Here is a 16,410-nt window from a genome sequence, read left to right as displayed (position 1 = left end):
ACAATTCCGCCCCCTATCTGAGTACCTTGGGGGGACAATTTCCCATGCTTTCGCGTCCAAAGATTTTTTTTTCTTCTATTTTTATTTTACACATACGCATTTACCATGTTTTTCCAGGTGGGATTTGCTCCAGTCAGAAATGTGCCCAACAATATAAATAAATAAATAAAGCAAAAAATACATAAACAACTATTAAAACATATGGTAGTGACTGGAGCAACATAAAAAAATGTGTTTTGACATTTTAAGAACTATTTCGTCATATTGGTAGAAGGCAGTATTGCAGTAACTTTCTGGCAGACGCATCACACAGCTCGTCAGACGCAAAGACGCCTTTCACCATACACACACGTGTTGGCATGTGCTAAGAAAATTGTGCTGTAAAATAAAATGCACTGCGTTTTGCATCACGCGTGTTTGGCAACCGAGCCGTGCACTTCTAGCTGCAGTGACGGATAGGATGTGCAGACATACTTTTTTGACAATGCGTGCACGGCTTTACAGCCAACGCCTGCCGATGCGACGAGACATCGATGCTAGCGTATTTCTTCACACGCTCCCTGACTCATTCACTCATAATCACAAAAGGTTGCTCTCAGAGAAATGGGTTTATCAGAACAATAGGCGTTTAGACAATTTTGTGCATATCATGTGCTGTAAGGTTATTTACATGCTAATGGAAAATCCTTACCTGTATGTCCCAGATCATGCAACTAACATGTTGATTCTGAGCTCCTTTCTATTGCCTGCTATTGTAGTTTCATATCCTCCCCGTGAGGGAGAGGGGCACTGCAGGGCTAATGTGGGGGCCCAGCTGGCCGACGAGAACGCAAGGACACGTCAGGCGTGTGCAGGGGTTGGGATGGGCACCTGGCACGGTGGTGTGGCATGTATATAACCTTCCTCTTCTTTCCCCAAAAACAACACACACGTCAACAGTCACAACGTTTTCATTGTTTATAGTATTATAACTTCAGTCCTTCTTCACATACTTAGGGACTCATTACAAATGGGGTGGCCTGGAAATAAGGGTGCTGGTCGCACCATACTGGCACCCTTTCCAGACCACCAGACTACAACTCTGCCTTCTAGATCTGTTGCGCCTGGCAGGTCTGACCTGCTGGGCGCAACGTTCCTGGAAGGTAGAGTTGTCACGGAAGCACCAGCCCTGTTAACAACAGTGCCGGTGCTTTCGTGAACACACGAATCCGCCACCTGATATCCCAGGCGGCCGGGACTTGTAATGTCCTGGTGGCACCGGTATATCAGGCGGTGGATGCACTCTCACCTAGCCTTCCGCAAAGCCTTAAAAACTAGGCTGTTTGTCTAAACCTACCTGCCTTTATATCTACAGGCATACGAACGTCATTTGTAACTATGCTCCGCACCTCTCTCTGTAACTAAGTACCCTATGTTTCCTATGTTTACATAATCTTGCTGCTTACGCCTTCATGTAATAGCGCCTCGATGTCTATGGGCTGCAGTGCGCTCTACAAATGTAAAAAATAAATAAATAAATAAATAAGTGTAACGAGGATGGGGGTAACCCACCAGTACCACTGGCGGGTAACCCCCATCCTCGTAATGATGCCCACAGTCTCTCAGCTTACCTGGGGGCCTCCCTCATGTTGTAACTGCTGTCTTGCTGGAGCAGTAAGTCAGCTGTGCCCTCCTCATCTTTGTTGTCAGCAAAGGGGCTGGTCGGCAATTCACTCATCTCTGCTTGGTCCACGGGATCAGGACCAGGTCTGACTCCTCCAGTGGGAGTCGTCTCGTAGTGGTTGCTACTTTGTCATCCTTCCCCTGTGTCTGGTCTTGGCCTTCCTTCCACATGGTCTCTTGGCTTCGGCTGGCTGTTATCATTGTCCCTTTCCTCTGAGTCACCCTCCATGGGGTGAGGTCATGTTGTGTCGCTAGCTTCAACTTTGAGGTGTTTCACAACACCAACACTTGATCCACCACCTTGTACTGAGTTCCTGTAGCCCAGTGTCTGATGCTCATGTGCTCATTGGCGGCCACTCGTCTTGAGTGTGTGCCCCCCATGTCCCGTTTGCTTGGATGGTGAGCTATTGATGAGTTCAAGATGGTCGAATACATCAATTCTGCTGGAGGTGTTTAAGTGGAGGTGCGCGCTGTCAACCGGTAGTTCTGCAGGAACCAGTATAGATCTACTTTCCATGGGCTGTTTTGGGACTTCACTATACATAGTACCTTGTTTGTTGTCTTCATAAATCATTCGGCATCGCCGTTAGCTGGTGGCCATTTTTGGGTGATGCGATGGTGGCAGATCTGCAAATCGTCTAAGTATTTTGCCAGCTCCTTCCCCGTTGTCGCTCTTAATGTATTTTGGCAGCCCATGGGTGGCAAATATCTTCTCCAGGGCCAAAATCACTGATTCTGTCGCTGTTGACTGTATGATCTCTACCTCAGGGTAGCATGAGCAAACCTCCAAGGTATGTCCCCTCCTGTATTGAGCAGAAATCAACACTAATAGCCTCCCAGAATGCCATGCCCCTTGGGGTGGATCGGATTGGTTCAGGCCTCAGTGCTGCGCTGGTCACTTGGCATGGGCGGCATGACAAAAACCACACTTTTGACTTTTGCATCTATCTGAGGGAACCACACCTTGGGTCGTATCCAGGAATTGGTGTTCTTCTCTGCTACTGGCATGTACCGGGATGTCGTCCCTGACATTCAGTACCCCTGGGATGCCCTGGATGACCGAATGGATTGTCTCTGAGAATACTTCTGCTGCGGATGATATTCTAAAGTTCAGTCTTTTGTATCATTTTAGGCCAAGGTGTGTTGAGAAAGTAGTAATGTACCATAAGTCTCTGTGCAATTGCAACTGGTGATACCCGCCATTCAGGCCTAGTTTAGAGAAGAATCGAGATCCTGTCAGGTCCGTTACAATCTCATCCAGGGTCGGGGTAATGTGTCTTTCCCTGATTATGGCAGCATTTGGTATACGCATGACGATGCAGATACAAACCTTCCCAGGTTGCTTCGGTTTCTTTGCGATGACCTTGGGGAGACCCACAACGTTAGACCTGACACTGTCTCTATTATGTCTGCTTCATGGGCTTGTGCAGCATCTTGGCAACCAGGTCTTGCATGTGGAACAGTGTCCTCCTCTGCCGCACTGCTTTGTGCTGTACCATTGTGTCGATGTGCAGCTTGATTAGCTTCCTTTTCAGGCATCCTATGCCTTGGAGAAGGCCTGGGTGCTTTGCTCATAGTTTGTCGATGTCATCAGAGTCTGTGACATCACAGGTCAATTTTATCAGCCCCAGGTCTTCTGCAGATTCCCAGCTGAGTAGGGACTCTATGTCAGTGTCAACGACGTAGACCTTGGATTGGACTTCCTTATCTCCTCTGCTGAGCGTCTTCTGAAACCGTCCCACCACCGGAAGTGGTGTCTTGCAGCCATATGCATATAAGAGTGTGTCCATGTTCTTCCGGCTGAGGTTGATTTGCTTGAGCATCCTCACCGGCATGATGTTTACAGAGACCCCTGTGTCGACTGTCATCACTGTTTCTTGTCATTACACATGTATGAGACATCTGAGCTTCCTCTTCTTCCCCTGTGTCATGTCGCATTGTTCTTCGTCTGAAATGAGGTGGCTCTTCTCTCTCCTCTTTGTGTGTCCTGTTTCAACTGCTGCCGCCACTACGTCATGTTCCTCTCTGGATTTGCCAGTGGAGAAGTTGTTCTCCGTCACAACGAGGCAGGTTTCTGCTTGTTTCTTCTTCTTGGTGTATGTTCTTGGAGCTTGGGCCTGGTTTTGTGAGGGCGGGCCCGATGACCAGCACACTCTTGCGTAATGGTCTCGACGGCCACATGTACTGCACGTGGTCCCCTTGGCGGGGCAGTTTCTCCTCCCATGGCGTGATCTCCCACACCAGCCACATTTGTTCGGTCCTAGCATTGTGAGGTTCACAGTTCTCCTCCCTTGGTATTGGATGATTTGTGACCTGGGCAATCGTGGTCGCCGGGGCGAGTTATAGCTTCTGCAGAGTGGGTTGCCAGGGTGTGTGATAGCTCCCTCTGGCATCCATATTCGAGTATCCTTGCTAGGGAGATGCCTTTCTCACTCAAGACAATCCGTCGCAACTTCCCTGACTGCATACCATTTATTATTTTGCGTCTGATTTATTTGTCAATGTCGTCGAAGTTACATGATAGGGCTAGCGGCCGGATCCTGGTGTTATACGCATCAAGAATTTCATCCTCGGTCTGGATTGTGGTGCAAAAGTTGAATGTCTCGTAATCTGGGTTCAACTGTGGCAAGAAATGTGCTGTTAGGCCATCTTTTGTTGACTTGTACATTTACTTACCATCCCGTGTGGCAAAGTAGTTGAAGATATGCAACACATCGTCCCCTACATTCAACGGCAGGTGAGATCTCTTTCTTGGTGTTGTGACGTCTTTATAGTGCATCGCCATCTCAAATGTTTGTCCCACTGATGAAGGTTCTGTATATGGGTAAAGAGGGTCCAGTGTTGCAGTACAGCTGCTCTGTACTTGTGCCGTCAAGGGTGTGAGGAGCAACACTGCCATTCTATACAGGGTTCCTGGCCTGGGCACGGGAGTGCCTTCTGCCATGTGTATCCTGGTGCAACCCCCCTCATTCCAGGTAGGAGTGGCTCCCTCTTCCCTGAAAAACAGCTGCCCTCTGCTATGGATACTGGCTAGATGTCCGCACTTTCCGTGTTTGGTGCCTTTAAGGGGAGCTGTGTGAGTTCCTGCTGCCCTTCACTGTTCTCAGGCCTGGGGTGCTGGGTTGCAGAGAACTCTGTGTGGCAATGTTTTCTGAAGGAAACTACCATTATTATAAGATCAGGCTATGGTGTGGGACCTTTCTCGCCCTTGTCAGCAGTGTTGTGGTCTCATATCCTCCCTGTGAGGGAGAGGGACCCCGCAGAGCTAATATGACGCCCGGCGGGCCGGCGAGAACAAAACGACACGTCAAGCATGTGCAAGTGTCGGCAAGGAGACTGCCGGGAAATTCTGGCACCTGGCTCTTTATTACTCCCACGTCCCAGGTTGCACAGTGACATGGCGCATACATAACACCTGCCACTGATAGAGGAGTTAAAGTTGTCAACTATTGAACATTGTACATCATTTTTAAATTGTACCACCTTTACTTGGTTCCATGTCTTAAAATTGCGGCAAAAATGGCTGTGGATACAAAATATCACGACAGAAATGCCATGGTTTTGCCGCCACAATCATTTAAAGGATGCAGGGGACACCCCCGCAACCCCCGCTCCCCTTGTTTTTTTTTACCAGCGAGATTTTTGCCACAATTGTATTACCTGACACCCTTTACTTGGTGTCAGACATGACAAAGATTACTAAGAAACTTCCCTGCATTAAGTTTTTCAGTTGCAATATTCACTCCCAGTTCATCAGGGTGCAATATGACAAAAATAATATGAAAAATAGGAGAAAGTCAACCAGCAAGCGGTTGCTCGCTATGCATTTGATTAAAAGCAGGGTTCAGGTGAGTTATATTATTCGACTACACAAGGAATCATTTTATGAGATGGATGTTTGCTGGCTCTATGGCTCTCCCACAGTAGCAGAGGTCGTTCAGCGATGCACTCAAAAACTCGAATTTCAAATATAACACTTCTCACTTCCTGAGTCTGAGGACAGCATTCTGTAGTTGTAAGTCGCTGCGGATGATGAAAGAATCCTTGCAGTTTACATTACCTCTGACGTAATATTATAAAGCTTGCGTTTATGCTACTAAGGTAGAGTTTTGGGTTGTTTTTTTACATTTTTTTTTCGTTTTCCAAAATCCATTTGTGATGCACGAGCAAAAAATCGAATATTTAGCCAAATATATTGTTTCCCATTTGGCATGTTTTTTTGTTTTTTTTGTCCTTCCAACTCTTACTCCACCCTTGGACACCAAACACAGCCCACTCAAACGTTCTCGAATGGCGTGCATCCAATGCATGCCACAAAGAGTTCTACCTCCTCACCCAGTCATTACCATGTAGACATTCTGACACAGAAGGAAATGCCCTGACATTGTTTGGGATTGGCCAGCCCTCCAGCCTCAGTAACCATTAAGACTACTAGCCATGTTCAGTTTTCAGTAGGAATTCACAACCAGTGTTTGGCTCTGTATTCTAGGGTCTAGATTTCCGCATTATTTTCTACCAGTGACATACCAGGGTTTCTTCGAATATGTTTGATGTTCAGTAGAACTGGACTACTCTTATGTGAGGCAGAGCTAGCCTACAATCAATTCACTTCGAAGTTCTCACAGAAGCAGGCACATGTTTTACAGTTTTATCATGTTTCTTGGGGTTTGTAAACCACATGACACCACTGCCATTTTTACCCTCTTATGGCACTATGAGCCACACATACCAGACGCTTCCCCCTGGCCATTATTCCTTAAAGGCAACCCAGGGTCACTGCAAGCTTCAAAATCCCACCCTGAACCTGAGGTTGGAGTCAGGACTGCAACCGAAACGGTTTTAGATGTTTTTTTTAGTTTTTCAGCTCTGCCAAGGAAGACATCTTTAGGGTATTTTAGTTTTTCCTGTTCTATCTATCTATCTATCTATCTATCTATCTATCTATCTATCTATCTATCTATCTATCTATCTATCTATCTCTCTCTCTCTCTCTCTCTCTCTCTCTCTCTCTCTCTCTCTCTCTCTCTCTCTCTATCTATCTATCTATCTATCTATCTCTCTCTCTCTCTCTCTATCTATCTATCTATCTATCTATCTCTCTCTCTCTCTCTCTCTCTCTATCTATCTATCTATCTATCTATCTATCTATCTATCTATCTATCTATCTATCTATCTATCTCTCTCTCTCTCTCTCTCTATCTATCTATCTATCTATCTATCTATCTATCTATCTATCTATCTATCTATCTATCTATTTGTTTGTTTTAGATAAACAACCTTCTGCCCGAGGGCTCCAGATAAGATTTGGAAGTAGGAATATTCTGCATTTGGTCATAATATTTTTTTTAGCGAATTACATTGCCAATCTCATTTTTTTAAATGTTTGTATTTAGGTGAGTACAAATATATTTCAAATCCGAAACAGCTGTGTTTTTGTAATCTGTACTTGTTTCACTCAGTGAATAATACGAACTGTGGAGTCTCATTGGACTACAATGGAGATATGGAGCAATAACCACAGACGTTAATTCTGCCCACAGTAAAATATCAATATTTTGAAGTTAACGTGAGAACAAACCTCCAGCAAAGTGTTGGAGGGTTTTTAGAACAACACCATGAATCTCTAATCATAGTCTGGGTGTTCTGTTACTACTACCTTTTCACTGCACTGCCATACTCAGAATGAAACCCAAAGATTGAACAGGCAACTGAACAGACCTGATTTTGGCATGTGTTAAATGTGCTAACGATCAGAGATAGTTGTATGCTTAATAGATGTCTTTAAGTGCTGCATGATTTTTGCAGAGAGTGATTTCCTCCTGTACACGTTAAATCAAGGTTCAATAAGTAATGTGTTTAATAATTGTACAGATAAAGTTGGCAAACGACTACACGGCTACTCAACTCTTTCGGCACTCCTAGTTCTTCTTGCACCAGAAACCCACCTTTATGATAATATCTACTTTGCCCACAACCTTCAAATGGCTAGGATGGGGCTAACTCTTGTTGGCAGCCAGGCCCCCCGCTTTGGGGAAACTGTCTTATCCCTGTTCTCCCTTCACCCAATCTCGTTACAGTCTCAAAGAGCCCTCAGAGCTCTTAGAGAATGAAGTGACATCCCACTCCCGCCTCAAAGGTTTCCCCGGGCCTGATGGTGTGCGCGTTATAAATAAACAAACAAATACAGATATGAGAACACTGAGGCTGTGAAGAAGGCCATGCGGATTACAATTGCCCTGTATTAGTTATTGTGTCTCTGCATTCTCATGAATATTTATAATTAACAGTTAGCTATTTGAAATGATCCGAGACAGATTTAGGACAAAACACATATGTAAGAATGAGAAAGGAGCTCAGGTGTGAGCTATGTTGAAATAGAACAGGTGATTGAACATACGTACAGGGCAGGGTTTAAGGGGCCATGATTGTAACATTGGTGCTATTTGGGTGTAAATGTTTGATCTTATTTTTATTTTTGTTTTGTGATTGGTGTAGGTCATTGTTTGGCAATCACATCCTTTACCTACCATCAGAAATACTGGGCTGAGACAATGTGTTGCAAAGGGTAACTGACTCCATATTGGTCTATTTCATGTTAATACATATACTGATCTTTGTAATGTCTAATTGGATAATATTGTTTGATATGAGGAGCATTTTAATCTTGTAAACATGTTTTGTGTAGGGGTGTCTCTCCTGTGAACACTGAGCTGAATCACATTTAGGAAATTCCCCTTTTGACAGTTAGCCAATATAAGGCTTACTAAGGATCACCTAATTTATTCAGGTGCTGAAGTTGACATCATGTCCGTAGATCACAATTTGTATGTATGGCACAGTCTCCTCCCACCTTTAATTTTACCCTAACACACAACCTTCCAGTGTGCAATTCAACGATCAAAACCGTTTGCAGGGTGATCACTATGGCAAAAGGCCTGACAGGAGGACTGAGGGTCATTCTCAGAAGAGGAAAGAGGATAACAGAGAATGAATGTCTGCAAAATGCTTAGGAGGCAATCCAGCAAACTATCTGGATTAACAATTCATCACTACTGTTCTCTGTAATACAAGGTTAAATGGAAGGAAAGGAAGGCCTGCGTTGTTAGTCTCCATGGATAACTAACTACTTCATCACTTAGCAAGTACCATGAAGCAGGCCAACTTGCACATGTCAATATTGGTCAATAGCTATAAGGGGTCAGCTCTCAGGTGACATTAAGGCTGTGCGGTTGTTTTTCGCTCCCATCGGTGTGTCTGTGTACCTTTCGATCATTGGCTATCAGCATCCAAGGTCTGGAATCAGTTGGCACAGAGCCCCTGTCTCCTCGACACCGACGTGGCCACGATGTCAATCTGTCTCTGGAACGGGTCATCCCTCCTCAAGCCGCAGCGCAGTCCCCGTCCTTACTCCACTTCACAAACATCAAGAAGTCACTAAAACCCCAAAAATCAGTGCCGACATCATGTTGCTAAGCAGCCCCCATCGGCCTCTATGAGCCCACGCATACATATGCCTCCATTGGTGACTTGCTGGCAGCTTCTGGACAACCTAACCTAACGATATGCGGGCATAACATGCACACCCTACATGGCATGACTACATAGCATGCCATTATTTACCTCACATCTTCTGACACTTGCTTGACCCACTAGACATCGTGCAGGGGGCAAAAGCAATTGCAAGGCGTAAGGTACAGACCCAAATGACTCTGCAGCGGTAACTGTAGATAGGCAGATGGGCTGACTGGAAGAGTTAGGCCATGTCTGTGAGCATCAGTCGCCAAGGTTACGAAAATATTAAGGGCCTGATGCACAGAGCGGTTTTCAGTGGGATTGCACCACTTATAACGCTTCTGTGAATCAGGCCCGCTGTGTCAAGAAACCGTCATTGTGTGCTTTATTTCTCTTAATCTGAGACCCTTACAAGGTTGTATAGAAACTATTTCGAAACAAGTGCTTTGCTTCTCCAAACGTTATCAAGCAAATGCATAAACCATGAGTATACAAAAGGGAGGCCGAGAAAATACAGTTATCTCACAGAATGGAATCTCCCTAAACAGCGACTTTACTTATTAACCATTCATTGTTGAAAAGCAGTCAATCCCCAAACCCCAATGGCCCACGAGCAGCATTGTCTGAAAGGTCAAGGACAAGGCTCTTCAACTTGTGCTTCTAGTTTAATGAAGGTCAGACTTGTTTCCAAATTGAACCCCCCGGCCGTAGGGATTTGCTAAATCCGCATGAGGAACCCATTGGGCCAGTGGATTTCCCCCATGATCGTTTTGTTTTACTTGACGATCCAAGCTGCACTTCTCTGTCAGTTGAACAGTGAATACGCATCTGAGTTATAGGCGATGGGCAAGAGGGTGCGCACCACGTGCCCCCATCCCAGAGTCTTTGTGAAAACAGCAGTACGTTTTGCATTTTTAAAACTTTCCTTTGTAAAATGTTTGGCCAACACGGTTCATTTGTGAAATGGGTCGATACAAAGGAAGAAGGGGAGGCTTCTTTACAGATGTTTTTTTTCTGTGAATAAGGACAGCATTGGTTGAACAATTTGACAAAACAGGCTGAACGTGTTGGTGTTCAAAGATGTTATTGGTTGTTCATGGGTGCAGTGGATAGAACGTGGGATGTGAAAGTGAGGGGAGCAGTCAATGGCTAAATAGCTGACTTTGGCACTTGTGCTCCGAGTTCTAATCCCGCTCTCGGCATTTAAACATGAAATATGTGTGATTTTTGGCGAATCTTCATGAACCCTTCCCTGAAATATTAAATATACAACAATCAACTCTACACCCTGCCGTCTTTCATGGTTCCAGTTGAATGTTCTCAGGCAGTCTCCATAGCACATCCTGGGTTCCTATAGTCCTGTTTCAATAATACTACACACTACTACAAGTCCAGACAATATGGTTCTACGTACAGTACCATTTGTCGACATGATGCTAATACAAAGTAATGCTGTGCTGCTTGTTGGCGTGAGGTATTTCATGTAACGGAATAACCAAAAAAAGAAAACAGCAATGCTTCACTTAAAAACACGCAGTAATAGTGCGGTACACGGACAGATGTAGCAATCTATCATGAAGAAGTCCTTTCTTATCCCAATAATCACATGCACATCAGCTACCTATAGTGAGGAAGATAAATGCCAAGCAGGATAACATCTGGAGCATACACATTTTGGCAGGGCACCCACCCGTATGCAGCAAACAACCACAAGTTTTATATTAGAACATGAACATGTTTTTGATTAAAATTGTAGGAGTATCAAATCTTTCTGCGTTCATTTATCATTAAGAAAACACCTTTAATTATGAGACGAGGTCTGCATCCTTTGGCTTGCCAGATGTTTTGGACTGCAATACTTATCCACCCTAGTCATAGATTGTGACACCCTGTCTTAACCACAAATGTTGAAGCCTCCTTTTGTTTGTCTAGGGTGGATAGCTGGAGTGCAACATAGGTTCGATCCCCGGGTCTGCTCTTAGAAACCTCTGGTATTAAGCGCATTACAAATAACCTAATATACTGTGACCAAGCCACAGGAGTGTGGTGAAACGCGTCAGTCAGCCTCTCTGGCATGCACGATTTTGGGAAGCTGTTTTTAAACTGCATTGCTGATAAAGCTTATACTTTCTACGACTTTGTTGGGCAGTTTTTGGAATGGTTTTTCCCAACATATTTATTTTTCGGCAATTTTTGCCATGTATCAGTATATATATATATATATATATATATCAAAACAACGAGGATAGCCAGTAAGTGTGCAGCCTTCTCGTAGCTGGTGCTTAAGGGTAAGAAAACTGGCTTGTTTCCTTAAAGAGTGACACGCACTATTTACGGGTTGTAACACTACAAAAAACGCACAGATATGCGCAAAAATTCACCCAAACACACAAGACCTTACTGACGAAGCTCTAAACGCGAGCGGAAGGCGTGGCGAAGTTCACCCTGGAGGGTGATTGACTTTTTTACTTGTCTGTCATGTAGAGAAGCGCAAAATGTTGTGCTTTTCCTTAAATGTGTTGCATTAAGATGCTGAAATAAAGACATTTTTATTTTTAACAGTAAGGTCTTGTGTGCTTGGGTGATTTTCTGCGCATATCTGTGGGTTTTTTGTAGTATTATGGTGTTTAAGTGCTGAGGGTGGAAGCACCTTCTGGGGAACACAGTGCAAGAGGACACATTTGACGAACTGATTTCTGCCCTGCAGGAGTACAAGGATGAGTAGAGGCTAAAACGCCCACCCAGCCCTCATACCTCTACACATCAAGAGCCAACACAATCATACATGTAAAACAGGCACAGTCTAGAGATATACCTTCTTCACCTTTTGTGGTATGGTGGGCCGAGAGAAGCCTATGCCAAGAGGGGTGTGACTGTGGTTCAGAAGCAACCCAAACCGTGGAGTATAACAGTCCAAAATAAAGCTATGTCCAATCATGTTTCTATAAAAATGTATACACTTTCATTAAACACAGCATGTAAAATAATAACTAACTAAAAAAAAAACTACAAAAAACCCAGCTGTGAGGAAAGAATACTTCATAAGCAAAGATAGTAGAGTCAGTACTCTGGGTAATGGATCAGGGGTAAAATGCATGCAAAAGCAACAATCGTCTTAAAAAAGGATATGTACGTGTGAGCAAAAAAGGGTTGAATGTGGTGTAACCAGTCTCTAGGGTCCAACAATGGACCAAGAGGGAAGTTTGCAGTCAATAGTGCCTTCTTTAGAGTTATTGGTGGTTCAACGGCGCTGAAACAGACTTCTTGGCACTGTGTGAAGATCAGGAGAGAGCAAAAGGCATCAAAAGAGGGTCCTGCTGGTTCACATGTGCGGAACAGTTATTGAAACACGCTAAAAGCAGTTCAATCCTGAAAAACATTAGGATCCCCGATGTCCTGACTCTCAGAGTGCAGGGTGCAGTCCTCGTGTGCCAGCTGCAGAGCACCCCAATGGTCCCTGTGGATGGTTAGGTGACAGAGCTGGTCTCTGCCTTGATACACCTGCCCCCACCTCACACCTAGAGGACTGCTCTCACCGCAGGGTCCAGTGAAATCTTCTCAAGTGATTATTCAAAGAAGTAGTGGGAGACTCCTTCTTTTATAGGCAGAAGTCCCCTGGTGGTTGGACTAAAGCTAGCCCGCTTTAGAGGCCCAATCCAGGCCCTTCAAATGAGTGAACCTTGCACTTCTGATGTTGCATCCAAAGTGCTCTTCTCCAAAGGAAGTGGAGTGGATAAGAAAGAGAAAGAGAAAGAGAGGCAGAGAACATCAGAATGGCAGGACACTTGCCACAGTGTACAGACCCTTCTATGGCTCAACCTAACTCTGCCCTTTCCCCTCTCAATAGGATCAAAAGTCTTTAGGAAATGCACCTTTCTGGTCGGAGGACTGGCATGTGTTATCGAATTATCAGTGGACAGGAGTGGGTTTTATCTGGGAGGAATACACATAATACGTTCCTAGCTGAAGTGGGCCCACAGAGTTGGTACATGTGCAAAATCGATTTAATGTGGTTGGGATGTATTTATTAATTTATTGGGTATTTGTACGGTGCTTATACAATAGTGTTTTTCAAATCACCACAAGACAAAAAGGGAGGGGAACAGGATGGAAAATAACAATAACGGCCCTACTAGGCCTTGAGACAATCAGACGTGCAACTGCATAACAAGAAGTGCTAGGGAAAAGGGGGAGGGGGTGAAGCGCTGGTTTGGGGAAGTGCTAAGGTGGGAGGGAAATAGGTGAGGAAAGGGCAAGTGAAACAAGGATAACTCTGAAAGATTCTGACCACCACACCCTAACTAAGATATGGCTTATATTTAGAGTGTTGTGTGTCACAAGGACAACATCTTCGGGGTTATGTAGTTTTTCTAAAGGGGGTGCATGTTTTAAATGCATCCCCTGAACTACTGATACCTGGGTGTCACTGCAGCTGTCGAGAGGACAGCTGTGGCTTCTGAATCCACTCTTTGCCACTGGTAGAGCAGGTGCTGTGAATCACGACACTGATGCAGCAAGGCACAAATAAACACTATGCTTTTGGCACGGAGCTTATCAAAGGGGCATTTGATTAGCAGATTTCCCTTTCAGAGTTGGAACTACCAGCAGCATTGTATTATTTAATAAAAAAACAAAATGTCCAGGGCTCTCACGCCCTTCCCGGGTGACAATTCATCACCTTAAATGAATGATAATCATAGTGCAGGCAGGAGTAGTGGTTGAGAGAAAGACATAGTGCAGGCAGGAGTAGTGGTTGAGAGAAAGACGTAGTGCAGGCAGTTGGAGGAAGAGAAGGAAAAGAGAGGAGAAGAGAGATAAGAGGCTTGATGAGATTGAGCTGGAAAAGACTATGGGCCTCATTACAACTCTGCTGGTCCGATACCAATGGTGCCGGTAAGCACACCGGCACCAGCACAGTATGACTTTGCGGGCGGGTGCCGTCCCACACACCAGGGTCAGGCCTGGCAGGTGGAACGGCACCCGCCCACAGAGTTTCACGGAAGCAGCAGCACCATTATTAACGGTGCCGGTGCTTCCGTGGTCCCCATTCACATTGAGTCCTATGGGACTCAAATGGGAATGGGGATTTACAATTTACCGGCACCTGACTTCCCGGAACGCCGGGGTTGTAATCCAGGTGCCAGTAAATATTGCAAGTCCAGTGGCAACCCACTGATAGCACTGGCAGGGTTACAACTGGGCTTAAAATTAGGCCCTACTGGACAAATTTACAAAGCATTTTTCAATTGAATTGTTCTTTTGAAAAACGCAATTGTGAATCAGGCCCTTTGTGTAAAGCTGGACAAGATTTTTCTTTGGACTGAACTCTATTCCCTGGGGTGTAGTGCAAAGAGAGGAGAGCTAGCAGGATTGAGGTACGAGCAGAACACTGGGGCACTGTCTATTAACACTATGGGCCTCATTACGACCCTGGCGGAAGACCATGGTGCTGTTAGCACCATGGTCCATGCCGGTAAATTACCAACTCTGCCATGGAGAAAGGGGGAATTACCACCCCATTACAAGGTTGATGGGGCGGTAATTCCCCCTTCCTCTATGGCCCTTCCCCATTCCCATTTTTACCCCATAAGGCTCAATGGGAATGGGGAAGGTGCTAAGTATGGTGCCGCAAATTGTGGCACTGTAATTAGCACCAAGGACCTTTGCGGGTCCCTGCTTTAACGGCTGGTCTACACCAGCCGTTAAGGTTGGGTCCCGCAAAGGGACCTCGTAATTAGGTGCTAATAGGTTAACGGCGCCGCAGCCTTTTACGGCGCTGTTAACCCATTAGCGCCTGGGTCGTAATGAGGCCCTATGGCAAGCATTACTCAATGCATTTTTGCACCAGGGTGAAGTTTTGCCTCTCCCTAATCTTTTGCCCTGGTGCAAAAATAAATTGAAAGAAAATATTTTTTCACAAAAGTGCTATTTTTTGCATGGTGGTAATTTTAGATCATAATTCAAGAAATAGGGAGCCTACTAGCTGTGCCATTGGATCTTTATCATTACTGAAAGTGCCCAACATGTTTGTAGTATGGACCCGGGTCTTGAGACATTTTCTGAAATGTAGACAACCCCAAGATCCTGCCAGAAGCAGTTGGTAACACATTATCGTGTTTATCGGCTAGAACCCATAAAGGTCGAGGTGTAAGATTTTAGCAGACACACTGATTGTATGAGCAATTTATCAGAAGCGCATCAAGCCAAGGACATGTACAATCTTACATTTCCATTCGTAATGAAGGAAAGTCTGAGATAGCACACTCATTTGTGGATAGGAATAGGCTCAAAGATGATTCACTTAGCAATTTTAAACAAGAGCAGATTTACCAATTGAGGAGAGATGTGGTGTCTTCATGGAATATTAAAGCCAAGTCAGAGCTTCACTTTGTGGTAGACATGGCAGGGCTTTCAACAGATGAGCCCCAGATTTTGACCTTTATATTTGTGAAGCCTGGGGGATATACATGAATAGGACCTATGACTGTGGTGGGATGCGGAGAGAAATGGCAGAAAGATTGTCAGTAGACACACCTGATGATAATCTAAATATTGTTAATGTTCAGGACCATCAAGAGGTATTTGTCAAATTGATTACGAAGGTCGAAAGACATTGTCACTGAAGTAGGTAATGTCACCATAATATCCAGCTAAAATGCACGACCCTGAGCCTTCTGATAATTGAAATGACTACCTGGGCCTTATTGCTACTGCATTTCCTATGGTTTACTTGCATCCATATGTGAATGGCTGACAAACAAGTCCCAACATGCAAGGCGGATGCTGCTTGACTACCATCGACTGGGAATATTGTTCGTGGGTGTCACTGTACCTGTCATGCTGAAAAGGACATTTGCTTGATGCTCTGTATTATTTACTTCAAGGGAAGGGTACTCATCTGCTGACAAAGCATGTGTCTGTCAGTTGTCAGTATAACTCAACGTCACAGTTATGAGACACTTGTGTATTTCTCCTGCGGCCATGCTGGTTAGCTACTACTACTGGTACATAGCGTTCCTTAGCTTGCATGGGCTTGTGAAGATTAAGAAAGCTTTGGATAATTTTGGGTCATTATGGATCTCTTCTGTATGTGTTACATTAAAGTAATTCACAGTTTTCTGCAAATGTCCAGTTCTGAATCCCATACTGTAGATAACTATTAAAATAGTGACAACTTCAGAAATGGGCACTGACGGGTTGATTCAAAAAGAATAGCTTCTGGTTAGCTCCATAACC

General features: G+C 44.7%; 1 protein-coding gene across 2 annotated transcripts in view; it reads left to right on the top strand.

The window, feature by feature from the left end:
• Positions 1-16,410, top strand: part of PTH1R (parathyroid hormone 1 receptor) — an 857,857-nt gene that overhangs the window by 316,129 nt on the left and 525,318 nt on the right. The gene's annotated exons all lie outside the window — the stretch shown is intronic.

Source organism: Ambystoma mexicanum, chromosome 2q (genome assembly GCF_040938575.1).
Source record: "Ambystoma mexicanum isolate Mex_15411 chromosome 2q, UKY_AmexF1_1, whole genome shotgun sequence".
In the NCBI taxonomy this organism is placed as follows: domain Eukaryota; kingdom Metazoa; phylum Chordata; class Amphibia; order Caudata; family Ambystomatidae; genus Ambystoma; species Ambystoma mexicanum.
Note: the sequence above shows the minus strand (reverse complement) of the source record. Positions and strands in the feature narration are given on the sequence as shown.